The sequence below is a fragment of the Eleutherodactylus coqui genome, chromosome 5 (genome assembly GCF_035609145.1).
Source record: "Eleutherodactylus coqui strain aEleCoq1 chromosome 5, aEleCoq1.hap1, whole genome shotgun sequence".
NCBI classification, from domain to species: Eukaryota; Metazoa; Chordata; class Amphibia; order Anura; family Eleutherodactylidae; genus Eleutherodactylus; species Eleutherodactylus coqui.
The window spans coordinates 183,645,052-183,662,673 of NC_089841.1; the positions used below are offsets into that span (position 1 = coordinate 183,645,052).

The 17,622-nt window shown below is 46.1% G+C and overlaps 1 protein-coding gene across 1 annotated transcript in view; it reads right to left on the minus strand.

Moving 5' to 3' along the window:
- Positions 1–6,595, minus strand: part of TPST2 (tyrosylprotein sulfotransferase 2) — a 46,419-nt gene extending 39,824 nt beyond the window's left edge. Inside the window, exon 1 of the mRNA XM_066603918.1 lies at positions 6,465–6,595. The gene's annotated coding sequence lies outside the window, so the exon portion shown is untranslated. The remainder of the gene's footprint in view (positions 1–6,464) is intronic.
- Positions 6,596–17,622: the final 11,027 nt, after the last annotated feature.

A 17,622-nucleotide genomic window follows, 5' to 3' on the forward strand; every position in this document is an offset into this window, starting at 1 on the left:
TTTGATGCAGTTTTCGCACAGGCCAACATGCGCAGATTTACCCCATTGAATCCAGATGCAAATCCACAGCAGAACGCAGATACTAGGTCTGAGATTCCTGCCACATAGAAATATCCATATGATCTGCCACACTGATAGACCTATCAATGAGGCTGTAGTACTTAAAGGGTACTCCCACATCCGATTTTACGGCGATTATAGTGGTATTTTGAACGCCGCAGTATAACGCTTCCATTGATTTCAGTGGGGCCTCGCAAACACGCGCTCGATTGCAGCGCTGGACAGCGCTTTCCAGTGCCGCCTGCGCTATTTTTCCATGTTCAGTGCACCTCATCACAATGATGGTGTGCGCTGTCGGCCGCAGGCTGCGTCTTGCCGAGTGCCTGTGTGACAGCGGCCTTATTCTTCCTTCAGTAGGTGTGCCCACAGGAGAGGGGATAAGCCCGCCTGATATAAAGGGTGGAAAAATTACTGGCAAGCAAAATCCAACCAAGTTTGATTTTTGGCAACTGTTGTGCGGCAGGTGCATTAAATGGCGACAGCCCACCATGGCCAATGATTGGACACAGCACCGCAGTGCGACAATGTGATCTTCGTATCAGATGACATTATTCCCATTCTTGTTCACACGGACAAGAATCTCACTTGAGTTTTGCGCGTTGCAAGACGAATATCAACTTCATTCTTTTAAATGGACTTATTCACATGAGCAATTTTTTCCCTCAGGGTGGTGCTAAAAATTGGAACGCCTCACCCATTGTTTTCAATGAGACCTTGGTCCTATTAACATTAATGGGAAATACGTGGGATCCTCTGACACGGGTTAAATACGCACATGAGGATCGCCATTGCACAGAAAACGCCTCGCATTGGCGTGACAAAACGCACATTGGCAAGCGCGATATTAGCCAAGATTTCTCAGGCCGATATCACGCTCGCCCGTGTGTAGGTAGCCTACTCCCTACTTCCGTCTGGATGTGAAATGTTTCAGCTGTGGATCTGTAGCAGATTTAAACGGCACGTAATGGCGCTCCTCTTGCCTGCCAATACCGAGCGCTCACCGCCGGCACAGAGAGCGCAGCGCACACCGTCACTTTGTACTGAGCACCACCGGTGGCGGCAGAAGTGGGCTGCCCGTCATTGGGGAAAACATGTCTGCCCTCGGTAGTGGTTGCCGGGTGACGGTGTGTGCTGCTCTCTCGGTGTCGGCAGTAATGGCAGGTGAGAGGAGCGCCATTATGTGAGGAGGAAATCAGCTCCAAACAAGCAGCCGAATCGGAGTCAAAATTCGTTTTGTGATGCCAAGTGCTGCGGCCTTAGGTGCAGATCTTCCACTGTGGAAAATGCGCAGCATTTCCATGACGTCAGCTTAAAACATGGCAGACGGCAAGTGAGACATTTTTTTGCACTAAACGATTATCGCTCCAATTTGTTGGTTTGAACCAATTTTGAGCGATAACCGTGACGTGTAAATGGGCCTGCGGCTTATTCTGTAGATAGTTTTTCGCAGCTTGTCTATACGGCTTGTAATCTAATGCTGCAGATTTTCCACAGCCAATCCCTTTATGGAAAACGCAAAGCGCATCCGCTTCGTGTGGACATCCCCTTATGGTGGAGTCTAGATAACTCCTATCTAATGTGAATGGCCGGCGAGGACAGCGGACGCGTGAGGTAAAAATCTACCAGAATATGCGCAGTAAATCCCCAGCATTATAAGCGAGTGAGAGGTACAAATTTTGCTGCCGATTTCGCCACTTTACATTAAAAACGGGTGAAATTAGCAGTAAAAAAAAATAAAAAATCCAGTAACAACATCTGCCATGATTTCTAAATCTGCAGCACAGATCAGTCGCCATATGGAAACGCATGTAACAACCGGTGCGGCGAATCGCTGCGGGTTTTCTGTAGACAAATATGCATGGAAAACCTGCTGTCGAAAAATATATATGTAGAAGCCGTAGGCTGGTCTCACACGACCGGGTTTGAATCGCGGGCTCTATCTGCCCGGGTGACACGTGGCGGATCGCAGGCAACTAACTGCATTGCCTTATGCAGTTCCAATCACATGGTGTCAAAATTGCCTAATCCGCAAGCGAAAAATAAAACATGTGGATATGCGCGACTGAGCCCATTGCTCTCTATGGCTGTGTATATACCCGCAGCCCATACGTTATTACATTGCATAGGGGCTGTGGGTATCCACATTGTCGTGAAACGACGGCATGGGAAATATAAACAAAAAGAAAATGTACTAGGCATGGCTGCCTGCGCGAGGAGGCGTCACACACAGTACAATTTCACGGCCGTACGAGTATTGTATAGAACGGTTTTGTGAATGAAAAACCTAATCGTGGCTGTGATAAAACTGTGCCACAAGTGAAAACATGAGCGTGGCCATCGGTCTCTCTCAGACGGACGTATACGTCCTGCGGATTATGCACGTACATTACGCAGCACACCGCAAATACGCAAGCGCCTGCATATGTTAAATCCAAATAGTGTATATTGTCACGTATTACATGTGTAATATGCACTAAAATAGAACATGCTGCGGTTTTCCCCCCCACACACGGAAGAACGCAGGTGCGAGTGGCTCAATAGAAATCAGCGGGCTTTTAGTAGCGCGTATTACGGCCTCTTTCACACAGGCGACAGAGATATCGGCGCTACAAAACTACTGCGATACCGCAGCTTTGTACACGTGATTTTGTAACGTCAGTGATGCTTTTTTCTTGTGAAAAAAATCTCACATCGCGTCGCTGCTACCCGCGATGTCATCGCGCAATTTTATCACGTGAAAGTTAATAAGACTTTTTAATGTTAAAATCGCATTGCACAAAAATCGCAAGTGCGTGCCAGGTGATGTGATAAACAAGGAGGCTCCATAGGGAAACATGGGTTACAAAATAAAACGCAAATCGCGGTTGTATAGAGCATGCTGCCATTTTGTATTCTCACAATGTAGCAGCCTACAAAACACGGCTAATGTGAAGGAACTAAGGATGAGTGAGTATACTCGCTAAGGCACTACTCGCTCGAGTAATGTGCCTTAGCCGAGTACCTCCCCGCTCGTCCCTAAAGATTCGGGGGCCGACGCGGGGAGGAACGGAGGGGAGATCTCCCTCTCCCTCTCTCCCGCCCGCTCTGACCTGCTCCCCGCCGCGACTCACCTGTCAGCTGCAGCGGCTCCCGAATCTTCAGGGACGAGCAGGGAGATACTCGTTTAAGGCACATTACTCGAGCGAGTAGTGCCTTAGCGAATATACTCGCTCATCTCTAGAAGAAACCCATAGGAAAGCATGGGCTTCACATACATGCCATTTGTAGCACTGTCACATGGCGAGAAAAATCGCGCAATTTTGTAGCTCGTGTGAAAGCGGCCTTAAGCGTATAAAAAAAATATATACACACAAGATGCGGACGACATACAGCCACACGAGTGAGCCCTTATAGACATTACACGTCCCACCTTAGAGAAGAGTTGTGGTACCGGACCCACCAATGGCCACTAACTAGGTGAACGCTTACGCATTGGAGTTGCTGCAGAAAAAAAAATCCACAGCAAATGTCCAAAGATCTGCGGGGAAACAATGGCTGAGAATACTTCTACTTGACGGGAGAAGACGTCTCAAGGACATAGATCCGGGAAACACTGGAGGGGCACGAGAAGTAAAGAAGTTACGGACAGCTTCAACTTTCTGCAGTGAGAATGCCAACATGTTTCACTGGTGTTTTACAAAGTCGTGGGATACAAGGAAGCAACTACTTCCTTCCACGTCTCTGAAGTAACTCCCGGACCCAGCGTGTGGCAACAGTCCTCGGATAACTGAGGATCCAACTATGGTAGAAGCTGCTGCCATGTACATCCAATCACAGTATGACCGAGTGCGGCCGGCCCGCAGGTAACAGCAGCCCAAACCATGCCCACGTGGAGATTGGCACAGTTTTCTAACGGATGGCGCTTAAAGCACTTTCATGGTTGATGGCTGCGATGTTCCATAACCACACAGGGTACTAGTAATGAACCTGCTTTTTACTGGACTCAATTCATAAATTGCGCCGATCACCATGTCGGCGAGGTATCGGACACACTGCGTGCACACTTTGCTCGACTCAGCCTTGGGTCGGATTCACACAAACATATTTTTGCAGGCACGAAAAACTTGCATTTGCCATATGCAGCGAACAGAACCCTTTGATTTCAAGGTGTTCAAATGCATATTTTGCACATGCATTTTGTTCGCGCGCAAAAAAAAATAAAAAAAAACACAGCACGCTCTATTGTCCTGAGTCTTTGTACAGGGAAAGGGTACTAATTACACTAATTGCCCACTTCAATGATTGGGAGTATAATTGCGCATTTTTTTGCAATTGCAAAAAGTCCAGTAAAACATGAACACGTGTCGGCAAACACGCGACACCCACTGCATAAATACGTGGCACGAAAGCACTTCTGCCCATGTGCCACCGGCCTAAAAGGAACCCCGTCACCAACTAGAAGAACCACAAGCCAAGTTATGGAGCTCATTGTTTAGGAGACGTGGAATCCGGGGAGCCCCTTTTCATGCTCACCCGATCCCTGATCCTGGGGTGCCCCCTGGCAAAGTCAGTGAACACATAGCCCTTTGACTCTTTCCGGAAGGCTGGGTATTCGCACTCCCCATAGAGATGAATGGGAGTGCAGGCATGTGCGCGCTGGGGAATACCGTAGGAACGGAGTACCGGGTGAGCATGAGACAGCCCCCGGACTCCACATCACCTAAACTAGAAGCACCATTACTTAGTTCATAGTGCTTATAGTTGATGACGGGTTCCCTTTAATATCTGTATTCACCCCTTATCCACAATTACAGATCCTAACCTCAAACACAGATGTGGTGAAGCAGCCATATAGGGATTGTGGCACGAATACATAGAAACAGGTTTCCCATAAGCCCCCTGAATAGTCACATATAGGCCCACCACTGCCCCATTCATCTTAATGAGACCACCAGAGATAACTCGGCCACCGCTGGCAGTCCCATTGAGATGACTGCACACATACATAACCATTCATGCATACGGGGATCTTCCGGACCTCCATTCTCATGATTGGTGGAGGGTTCGGCGGTTGGACCTCCATCAATCAGATACTTATTCCCTATATGGAATAACGTCTATTTTTTTTTTGGGGGGGGGGGGGGGGGGGGGGGGGGGGCGCTATAAACAGCCGAGTGCTTCAGCCCAGCGCTCTTTCCGTGGCCCCCATTGAAGTGAATGGCAGTTATGGATACAGTGTGCTGAGAGGCCGTCATCCGCTGCCGGGAGGAGACCAAAAAGCAGCAACAAAATGTGCAGAATGCTGGGGCGAGCGCTGCAGCCCCTCCTGCTGGCGAACAGTGGAAGTTTCCGCACGAGGACCCCCACTGATCAAAACTTTTGAGAAGTCTCCCCGTTATGTCAAAAGTGCAGCATGTCCTATTCACAGACCAAATTTGGCCATACAATGTGCGCTGCCCGCGCGTATCAGGTAGCACACGGCCAGCTGACGCACGTACCCAGGTGTGGTCACTGCTGGTTAGCGGGCAACGGGCACCACGGACCTTATAGGTCAGAAGTTTTTGGGAAGCCCAGCTGCACTTTAACAGAGGTGCCAGGACTTGAGATATGGAACTTGCCACCTAAATCCGGATGAACGCTCAGAGTGCTCACGCGGCCGCGGGACGGATGGGGCAGGAAGGAGTTGTGCCATCGCTGCCACGTCGGAGAAGATAGTGATTTTTAAGTACAAACGGATTATAAAGTTATTCCACCATCTCCAGTAACGCGGCCAATAAATAAAACTGCACGAGCCTTGAGGACGGGGTGGAGCGCTCATTACTCAGCTTTCCTGGTATCCTGAACGGCTAAACTGCGGTCATTTATAAGTCACGGTGTTGCGTTTTATACCCCCGCAGCGTCGGTTTGGGCGCTCAGAAGTCTCCGTGACCCCCGTGCGAGCGCCCATGTAGGTCCCCGCTCAGCGTTCCCAGATGAATATAATACACGGCTTTCCAGAAGCGTTTAGAGGGGCGTCCGTTAACATATGGGAGATCGCTGGGTCCGACCGCGCCATTCACTAGCCATGGACCGACAACATAGAGGAGCGCTGTAGTCGGCAATCTCATAGACTTGTAGTGAAGGTCCGCCACTTCATAGGAAACGGGGACACGGGACCCCCATTGTGGCCATCGGTGAGGATCGCAGCGGATGACCCCCACCATACCGAATTACCAGCAGCCCCTCTAGTCTCTGGGGAGGGCTCCACAAGTTCAGATGAGCCGCACTTCTGAGAGCAGCGGGCGACCAGTAGCCCCCCTGGCACCGCCAGCCCTGCCACCAACTTCCCACTCGGTATACTCCGCACAATGCATGGTGATCAGACAGGGCGCCCCCTCCCACACACTGCAGAGCCCCGCAGCCTGCGCCCACCCCCCGGCACTCACCTCTCCCGCCGTCCCCTGCACGGAGCTGGCACACACGGGGGAATCTCTCCTTAGTACCAGTTGTGCCCTCGCCAGCCCGGGGCGCGCACCCACGCATCCAAGCCCTCCTCCACTGCCAGACACACACAAGGCCCGCCCACACAAGGACGCGCGGACAGACCCCGCCCCTCCGGCCTGTCCGTGGCCCCGCCTCCGGCTGCAGGTTCCGTGGTCTCTGGTTGTCAGTCTATGGTGCGGCCGTCTGCGTGCCGTCAGGTCGGCGATATCCCCCGTTATACGGCGGGCACTGGGGGCGATGTATGTGATAACACGGCGGTGGCTGCAGTGATGACAGAAGGCCCATATGGCGTGTAACGGGAGGGGAGCAGTCATGTGCCGGCCTCCTGAGGAGAGGAGTACGGAGGGATGGAAGACAGCGCCAGGCTGCTACATCATCCATCAACATACAACAATCCACCGTCTATATATTGGGAGACCCTTGGCCCCAAAATACAGTCCCCATAAGACATAAACAGCATGGTACTACTGCCATATAATATATAACACTACTACCATATAACATATAACACTACTGCCATATAACATAACACTACTACCATATAACATATAACACTACTACCATATAACATATAACACTACTGCCATATAACATAACACTACTACCATATAACATATAACACTACTGCCATATAACATATAACACTACTGCCATATAACATAACACTACTACCATATAACATATAACACTACTGCCATATAACATATAACACTACTACCATATAACATATAACACTACTGCCATATAACATAACACTACTACCATATAACATATAACACTACTGCCATATAACATAACACTACTACCATATAACATAACACTACTACCATATAACATATAACACTACTGCCATATAACATATAACACTACTGCCATATAACATAACACTACTACCATACAACAGTGCTATAAAGTGCTTCATACTAGATTATAGTGCCCAGTAATACTACAGCTATACCTCATATAATATCCAGTAATACTACAGCTATACCTCATATAATATTCAGCAATACCACAGCTATACACCATATAATATCCAGTAATACTACAGCTATACCCCATATAATATTCAGCAATACCACAGCTATACACCATATAATACCCAGTAATACTACAGCTATACCCCATATAATATCCAATAATACTACAATTATACCTCATATAATATCCAGTAATGCTACAGCTATACCTCATATAATATCTAGTAATGCTACAGCTATACCTCATATAATATCTAGTAATGCTACAGCTATACCTCATATAATATCCAGTAATACTACAGCTATACACCATATAATATTCAGTAATACTACAGCTATACACCATATAATATCCAGTAATACTACAGTTATACACCATAATATAACCATATAATATCCAGTAATACTACAGCTACACACCATATAATATCCAGTAATACTACAGCTATACACCATATTATATCCAGTAATACTACAACTAAACACCACATAATATCCAGCAATACTACAGCTATACACCATTTAATATCCAGTTATACTACAGCAATACACCATATGATAGCCAGTAATACTACAGCTATACACCATGTAATATCCATTTATACTAAAGCTATACCCCATAAATATCCAGTAATACTACAGTTATACACCATGTAATATCCATTTATACTACAGCTATACCCCATAAATATCCAGTAATACTACAGCTATACACCATGTAATATCCATTTATACTACAGTTATACACCATATAATATCCAGTAATACTACAGTTATACACCATAATATAACCATATAATATCCAGTAATACTACAGCTACACACCATATAATATTCAGTAATACTACAGCTACACACCATGTAATATCCAGTAATAATACAGTTGTACACCACATAATATCCAGTAATACTACAGCTATACCCCATAAAATATCCAGTAATACTACAGCTATACACCATATAATATCCAGTAATACTACAGCTATACCCCATATAATATCCAGTAATACTACAGCTATACCCCATATAATATCCAGTAATACTACAGCTACACACCATGTAATATCCAGTAATAATACAGTTGTACACCACATAATATCCAGTAATACTACAGCTATACACTATGTAATATCCAGTAATACTACAGCTATACCCCATAAAATATCCAGTAATACTACAGCTATACACCCTGTAATATCCAGTAATACTACTCCTATACGCCATATAATATCCAGTAATACTACAGCTATACACCATAATATCACCATATAATATCCAGTAATACTACAGCTGTACACCATATAATATCCAGTAATACTACAGCTATATACCATAGAATATCCAGTAATAATAAGTGTATACAGCTTTATTCTGTCAGCGGCATTTAAATCCCCCGAATGATGTTTGCAGGTCCCATACGTTCCCCCAGGATGAGATTGCAGGGAGCCGTGCGGGTGTCATGGCAACTGGTGGCCTTCTGAAAGGTGCCAGGGCTGTCGTGGCAGATTGCCTATCAAGCCATGCCTGTGGGGTGGCTTGATAGCAGTATGATGTAATGCCATAGCATTACATCATACTGCAGGAGCCATCAAAGCATTGCAAGTTGTTGTCCCCTCATGGGACTAAAAAAAAAGTAAAAATAAGATCAATAAAGTTTGACTAATTATTAAAAAAAAAGTTAAAGTTAAAAATAAAACCTTTTTTCCATATTAATAATAAAATAATCTGAATAATAATAAATACATATTTGGTATCGCTGTGTCCATAAAAGTCTACATTATTTGCCCCGCACGATGTACGTCGCCAGAAAAAAAATAACGCCTTAAATGTGCTTTTTTGGTCACCTTGTCTCCAAGAAAAAATGCAATAAAAAGCAACCAAAAAGTTTTATGTATTCCAAAATGGTACCAACGCGAACTACAGGATATCCCGCAAAAAATGTGCCCTCGCACCGCTATGTCGATGGAAAAATAAAAAAGCTATAGCGGCAGAGAATAATAAAAAAAAAAAGGACAAGTAGTTAGTAAATTTGGTATCGTAGTAATCGTACTGACCCATAGAATAAAGTTATTGTGTCATTTTTGTTGCAGTTTGTGCGCCGTAGAAACAAGATGCCCCGAAAGATGGCAGAATTTTATCATTTTTCCATTTTTCTCCACTTCGAATTTTTTCAAAGTTTTTCGGTACATTAAATGGCACCATTGAAAAATACAACTCGTCCTGCAAAAAACAAGCCCTCATACAGCGACATCGATGGACAAATAAAGGAGTTCCGATTTTTAAAAAGGGTGGTGAAAAAAACTAAAATGGAAAAACGGAAAAAAGCTTGGTCACTAAGGGGTTAATAGGCGAGCTCTGTCTGTTTGCTGGTGACACGAAAGTGTGCAATAGGGTTGGTATTGCTGGCGGTGTTAGTAAGGGCCCTTTTACATGGGCCGATAATCGTTCAGATTTCCACGATCCAGCGCGAATCTGAATGATCATTCATTCAGTGTAAATGCATGCGCAAACTGATCAACAAACGGTTAATAATTCACTTATTGTTCATCATTCAGTTTCTGCATGCATAAACACTGAACAACGACCAGTCCGTGTATGAATGACTGCCTGATTACTGTCAATGAAGTCGGGGTATTCAAGCCCCGTATCCAGAAAGCAATGCTCTGTGTCAGCATGGAGAAGGGAGCGACAGCCTGCAGCAGCGCCGCAGATCATCGGGGAACGCCGGCAGGAGGTGAGTATTGATTTTTTTTTTACTTGTAGTTAGTTTCCCCATTTAAATGCATTGGAACGCATTAATGGAGTTTCAATGCATTTCAGTGGGGAAAAGTGCTTTGAAATACAAGTTTTTCGGCTTGAGAGCTCCGTCTCGGAACGGATTAAACTCGTATGCCAAGGCACCGCTGTATTCCAAATGCTACCTTAGCACAGTACTATGCTATTTGCCTTCGTTTAGGGTTTTCTTACATTAAGGGCTCATGTCCACGGGCAAAATATGATTTAAGATCCGCAGCGGATCTCCCGCATGCGGATCCGCACCCCATAGGGATGCATTGACCACCCGCGGGTAGATAAATACCCGCGGATCGTCAATAAAAGGGATTTAAAAAAAAATGGAGCATGGAAAAATCCGGACCATGCTCCATTTTCGTGCGGGTCTCCCGCGGGGACGGCTCCCGCGGGCTTCTATTGAAGCCTATGGAAGCCGTCCGGATCCGCGGGAGACCTAAAATAGGAATTTAAAGTATTTACCATCCGGCGCGGGCGGGGAAGGTCAGCTGTTCCTCACGGCCGCATCTTCCTTGCTTCGGCTCGGCGGATGTGCCCGGCGCATGCGCGCGGCACGTCGGCGACGTGCCGGCGACGTGCCGCCGGCGTCAGGAATTCATCCGCCGGCCGAAAATGAAGATCCGGCCGTGAGGAACAGCTGATCTTCTCCGCCCGCGCCGGATAGGTAAATGCTTTTAAATTCTTCTTTTCGGCGCTCATGTCCGCGGGGCAGGAGGGACCCGCTGCAGATTCTACATGGAGAATCTGCAGCGGATCTGATTTTCCCCGTGGACATGAGGCCTTAGGGCTATTTCAGACGACCGTATATCGGCTCGGTTTTCACGCCGAGCCGATATACGGTGTCCTTGTCTGCAGGGGGAGGAGGATGGAAGAACCAGGAGCAGGAACTGAGCTTCCACCCCTCTCCGCCCCTCTCCACTATTTGCAATAGGAGGGGGTGAGATGGGGGCGGAGCTAAGTACTGCTGCTTAGCTCCGCCCCATCCCACCCCTCCCATTGCAAATAGTGGCAAGGGGCGGAGAGGGGGCGGGAGCTCAGTTCCTGCTCCTGGTTCTTCCATCCTGCCCCCGCCTGCAGACAAGGACACCGTATATCGGCTCGGCGTGAAAACCGAGTTGATATACGGTCATCTAAATAAGCCCTCAATGTCTTTATGCTACTGATGAGTCCAGGCTCAGGCCTCAAGCTACTACTTCTCCTTCCCTACTGCTGATGGGTTTTAACAGAAGACTTATTTGCCCTCATCACGTGGTGATGCTGAGGAACTTTCTATCTTCAGCTATATACTACATTCTTTTTGCGCCTATTGTGTCAAGGTATCTTATAGCATATAGGTTTTGACTTACTCTTTATTCTTGCCTTGATGTTTCTGTTCTTGGAGTGTAGATGGTTTTTATTTCACATAATCCTCCAAGTTTCCATAATCTTGATGTCTTCTCATAGGTTGCGACAATAGGTCAACATTTCCTCTCTGCTTCTTTTGTTATCTACAGTTGCAATCAAAATGATTCAAACCCCATTGCAAATTAGGTTTATTTGTAGAGATGAGCGAGCATACTCGTCCGAGCTTGATACTCGTTTGAGTATTAGGGTGTTCGAGATGCTCGTTACTCGTGACGAGTACCACGCGATGTTCGGGTTACTTTCACTTTCTTTCCTGAGAAATTTGCACGCTTTTCTGGCCAATAGAAAGACAGGAAAGGCATTACAACTTCCCCCTGCGACGTTCAAGCCCTATACCACCCCCCTGCAGTGAGTGGCTGGCAAGATCAGGTGTCACCCGAGTATATAAATCGGCCCCTCCCGTGGCTCGGCACAGATGCATTCTGACATTAGTTCAGGGAAAGTGGTATCTTGGTGGAGCTGCTATAGGGAGAGTGTTAGGAGTATTTTAGGTTTCAAGAACCCTAAAGGTCCTTCTTAAGGCCATAGAAATCGCAGATCGCACCTATGTGCGATTTGCGATTTCTGTTCTCTTCTCTATATGCGCTCAATGGGGCCGGCGGCAGCAGCGCCGACCCCATTGAGAACATATAGAAGACAAATCATTCTTCTCTGCCACAGCTGTAACAGCTATGGCAGAGAAGAACGATGTTTGCCCATTGAATTCAATGGAGCCAGCAATACAGCAGGTTCCACTGAAAGCAATGGGCTGCCGGCGATCGCGGGATGAATTGTCGGGAAGGGCTTAAATATATAAGCCCTTCCCTGCAATTCATCCAGAAATGTGTTACAATAAAAATATATACCGGCGTATAAGGCGATGGGGCGTATAAGACGACCCCCCAACTGTCACCTTATACGCCGGCAATACAGTGGAGCAAAGAATAAAAGTCATTACTCACTTCTCCTGGCGTTCTGCGGTGCTGCTGCAGGCTGTTGCTCCCTCCTGGTCCCCAGCAGAGCATTGCTTTCTCTACGAAGGGCTTTAAATGCCCGCCTCCAGAAACACACGTGCCTTCAGCCAATCACAGCCAATGACAATGATGTCATTGAATGGCTGTGATTGGCTGAAGGCACGTGTGTTTTCTGGAGGCAGGGATTTCAAGCCCTGCGTCCAGAAAGCAATGCTCTGCCGGGGACCAGAAGGGAGCGACAGCCTGCAGCAGCACCGCAGAACGTCAGAAGAAGTGAGTAATGATTTTTATTCTTTGCTCCACTGTATTCCCGGCGTATAAGGTGACAGTTGGGGGGTCGTCTTATACGCCCCGTCGCCTTATACGCCGGTATATATTTTTATTGTAACACATTTCTGGATGAATTGCAAGGAATGGCTTATATATTTAAGCCCTTCCTGACAATTCATCCCGCGATCGCCGGCAGCCCATTGCTTTCAGTGGAACCTGCTGTATTGCTGGCTCCATTGAATTCAATGGGCAAACATCGTTCTTCTCTGCCACAGCTGTTACAGCTATGGCAGAGGAGAACGATCTTTATGCTGACAGTGCGGGGGGGGGGGGGAAGCCCACTCTTGCCGCTATTGTGGCTTAATAGTGGGACCTGGGAACTTGAGATGCAGCCCAACATGTAGCCCCTCACCTGCCCTATCCGTTGCTGTGTCGTTCCCATCACTTTGTTGAATTGCCCAGATTTTCACAAACGAAAACCTTAGCGAGCATCGGCGAAATACAAAAATGCTCCGGTCGCCCATTGACTTCAATGGGGTTCATTACTCGAAACGAATCCTCGAGCATTGCGAAAAGTTCGTCCCGAGTAACGAGCACCCGAGCATTTTGGTGCTCGCTCATCTCTATTTATTTGCCAAATTTACAAGTTTTCAGCTATTTGCAAAAATTAAAAAGAACAATTTAAATAGCTCAACACATCTGATATATCAAGTAGTTTCTCCAAGCTCAACACAAAATGCCACTTTTAACAGCTACTGCAGTCTCAGAATTATTCACCCCCCCCCCCCCCCCCCCGAATAGAATCCCTCATAAAAGCACACATTTGCTAATCAGGTGTGGCCTCAAGGACACCTGATGCAACTAATCAAGAGCTTCATTACTTGTATATGACGTTCTGGAGATAAAGTACATCTAGTACCTGGAATGACTAGGGCTTTGTTGACTATGATGTTTGAACTACGGCTAAGTCAAGAGAGTGGTCCAAAACATCAAGAGAAGAGATCATTACCTTGCACAAACAAGGAAAAGAATACAAAAAGATAGCAAAGGCACTGAGTATTCCTAGAGATACAGTTAAAAGCATCATTTCTTAGTTAAAAGTTAAAGGAACACTGACTAGATTACCTGGAGATGGCAGAAAGAGGAATCTATCATCATATGCCACCAGATTCCTGAGGAAGCAGGTGGTCAAAAAACCCCAAATAACTGCAGAAGACCTGCAGCAAGATTTAGTGGTAGCTGACCCTGAGGTTTGCATTTGCACAGTAAGCTGCATACTACATGCTGAAGGGTTTCATGTCCAAATTCCAAGACATATCCCTCTACTGACCCAAAAGCACAAAAAACACACGCAGTGGTCAATACACAATGCTCCAAACCATATAAAGAAACCACAGAGGATTTGTGAGTTTGTTCTGTAGAACAATGAAATAAAACTGGAACTTTTGATGACATTATTACCCATATAGGGGCAGAAAGGGAGCATTATTACCCATATAGGGGCAGAAAGGATGGCATTATTACCCATATAGGGGCAGAAAGGATGGCATTATTACCCATATAGGGGCAGAAAGGATGGCATTATTACCCATATAGGGGCAGAAAGGGAGCATTATTACCCATGGGGGGCAGAAATGGAGCATTATTACCCATATAGGGGCAGAAAGGATGGCATTATTACCCATATAGGGGCAGAAAGGGAGCATTATTACCCATGGGGGCAGAAATGGAGCATTATTACCCATATAGGGGCAGAAAGGATGGCATTATTAGCCATAGAGGACAGAAAGGGTTGCATTATTATTGTTGTGGACAAAAAAGAGGGATTATCACTGAAAAGGGGCACCTTTACTGTGTGGAGGGCACTAAAAGCAGCATTTACTGTGTGGGGCCTAATTACTATCTGGGACACTATGGATTCTGTAGAAATGTTAAAAATGTAGGGAGAGTGATAGAACAGCAGGGAGCCCAAGATGTCTGTGTGTCAAATTCTGCAGAAAAAAGCTGTGACTGGGAAGGGGGGGGGGGGGGGGTAATAATTTTAGCAGAAAAGGGAAACATAGTGACACTTATCAGAGATTATGCACCTGTGATCAGTTGAGGTAACTGCACTATAATCACTATCACTGTGTAGAACTGGTATCTGAATATTATTTAGAAATATACTAGTACTGTGAAGGGATCACTGAGAGGCACTATTACTGGGAAGGGGTACAAAGGGCGTTCCCTACAAAATCTGCGGCACAAAATACGTGCCGCTATGTTTTTGCCTCTTACAACAGTTGAAAGGCATGACCCTGCTGTAGCTTTTTATGCCTAAAGAAAAAAAAAACATGCCTTTAACTGGCCCTGCTGGTCAGCCTCTCCTGCTTTGAGGATGTTGCTTGTTCCCTAATACCTGGCCATCATGTCTAGGAGAGGGGCCACTCATGACACCTTTTCAGTGGGTCTACAAATGTGTTAAAACGCCCCCAAATACCGATACCAGAGAGTGAGTATACGTCTCTGTATGTAATGGGAAGTGTATGCAGGGATGTACAGCTCTGTCCCATCCATCTCCAGTATCACCTATAACACTACAACATCACGTCTTGGGCTATCAGTGTGCCGGAGGCGAGCGGCCCGGAGCGGCCCTGAAGCCCTCATGATTTTGTCATTGCATGTGAAAATAAGAAGCTGAAAATAGAAAAAGGAACCAGCTGTTTCCTCAAAAACGCTGTCAACAAAATGTTTTCATGCGCAAGTTTTAAAAACTTACCTTAGGGGCCTCTACCCACTAGCGTTTTTTAACGCTGCGATATCGCTGCGTTTCTTTTACTGCACATGTCAATGGGACTTTCCAATGTTAAAATCGTATCACACAAAAATCACAAGTTTGCGCTTCTGCTATGTTTGTGCGATGCGATTTTAACATTAGAAAGTCCCATTGACATGTGCAGTAAAAAAACGCAGCGATATCGCAGCGTTAAAAAACGCTCAGTGGGTAAAAGCCCTGAGGGTGGTCTCACATGAGCAGGTTTGAATTGCCGATTCCGCCTTCTGCATATGCGATACATGGTAATACGCGGGCACAGAAATGTATACGCGTTCGGTTACACATGCAGGTAGGAATGGCAGATCCTGCAAGCGGGAGAAAAATCGCAGCATGCTCTATTTTACCACTGATTCCGCGCATATGGGCTCCATTTATCCGCAGTGCATACGCCATGGTAATTGCGTATGTACGCAGATTCAATCACAAGGAGAGAGAGAGAGGTAGAAAGATGGACTCTCTGAAAAGCTCTCACCACGACAGCACAAGAGAATGACGCCTGAGTGATGTTGGGCTGCTTTCTGTTGTCATTCCATGCTTGCGATCTTTCTTCTACACGGACGATATACATGATCATGTGCAATTAGTTTCCGTGATCCTTCGCAGGTCTTTCACTGCGGATATCCGTATGTGGAATCCAACGCACTCCGATGTCTGGAAATTGTAGATCAATAACAAACTCCAGATTTTACTCTCTTAACCCTTTCCAATCCGCTGTCTGACATCTGAAGACATTATGATTTAAGGCTGTACAGCTCCGCTGTTAGAAGACGACTGTCGGGTTTCTCTTACTGTATATTGCCAGCCTCTCTGCTGTTGGAGCCTATCCAATGTGTCACCTCATGCAGTACTGGCTTTAGCCAGCATATAGCGCCATTGTATAACGGCAGAAAAAGAGTAAGCCCCCTAGGAAAACCAGGATACAAATTGGATTGGAAGGGGTTAATGTACTCTCTTAAAATATTTGGGGATCATCTTGTGTACATACAGTATACTATCTGTCTCATATCAGAATCATGGCATCTCAAAAATATTCATCCAGTGATAGAAAAAAGCGCAGAGGAGATCAACTGCAGCAAAAGCTATCATGCATATAATCGAGATATTAGGGCAGACTCTCCAGAATCTCTCTCTCTCTATATATATATATATGTGTGTGTGTGTGTGTGCGTGTGTGTGTGTTTATATATATATATATATATATATATATATATACTCGAGTATAAGCCTAGTTTTTCAGCACATTTTTTAAAAAACCCCTCGGCTTATACTCAAGTGAGGTAAAAAAAACAACAACAAAAAACCCGCAATACTCCCCTCCCAGCCGGCGTCTGTGTCCCCAGCGCGATGGTTTCCCCGGCGGTGCGGCAAGCTGCTTGAGAATTCTCCCCGCTATCATCTCCCTGCTCATCTTTGAATTCTCCCGCCATTAGCACTGTGTAGGTAAACGCTGTGACTGGATCGAGCGCCAGCGCTCGATCATTCACAGTCATTCAGTAGATGACATCACTGGATGGCTGTGATTGGTTTATCGAACGCCGGCTGTGATTGGCTGGCGCTCGATCCAATCACAGCGCTTACTTACACAGCGCTAATGGCGGGAGAATTCAAAGCCGAGCAGGGAGATGATAGCGGGGAGAATTCTCAAGCAGCTTGCGTACTGCCAGAGAGACCATCGTGGCGGGGACACAGACGCTGCCTGGGAGGTAAGTATTGCATTTTTTCTTTACCTAGTATATACTTGAGTATAGCTCGGCTTATACTCGAGTCAATAAGCTTTACCAGTTTTTTGTGGTAAAACTTATTGACTCGGCTTATACTCGGGTCAGCTAATACTCAGGTATATACGATAAGGCTTACTATCCAGATTGCTGCAGAACCACCGATTACA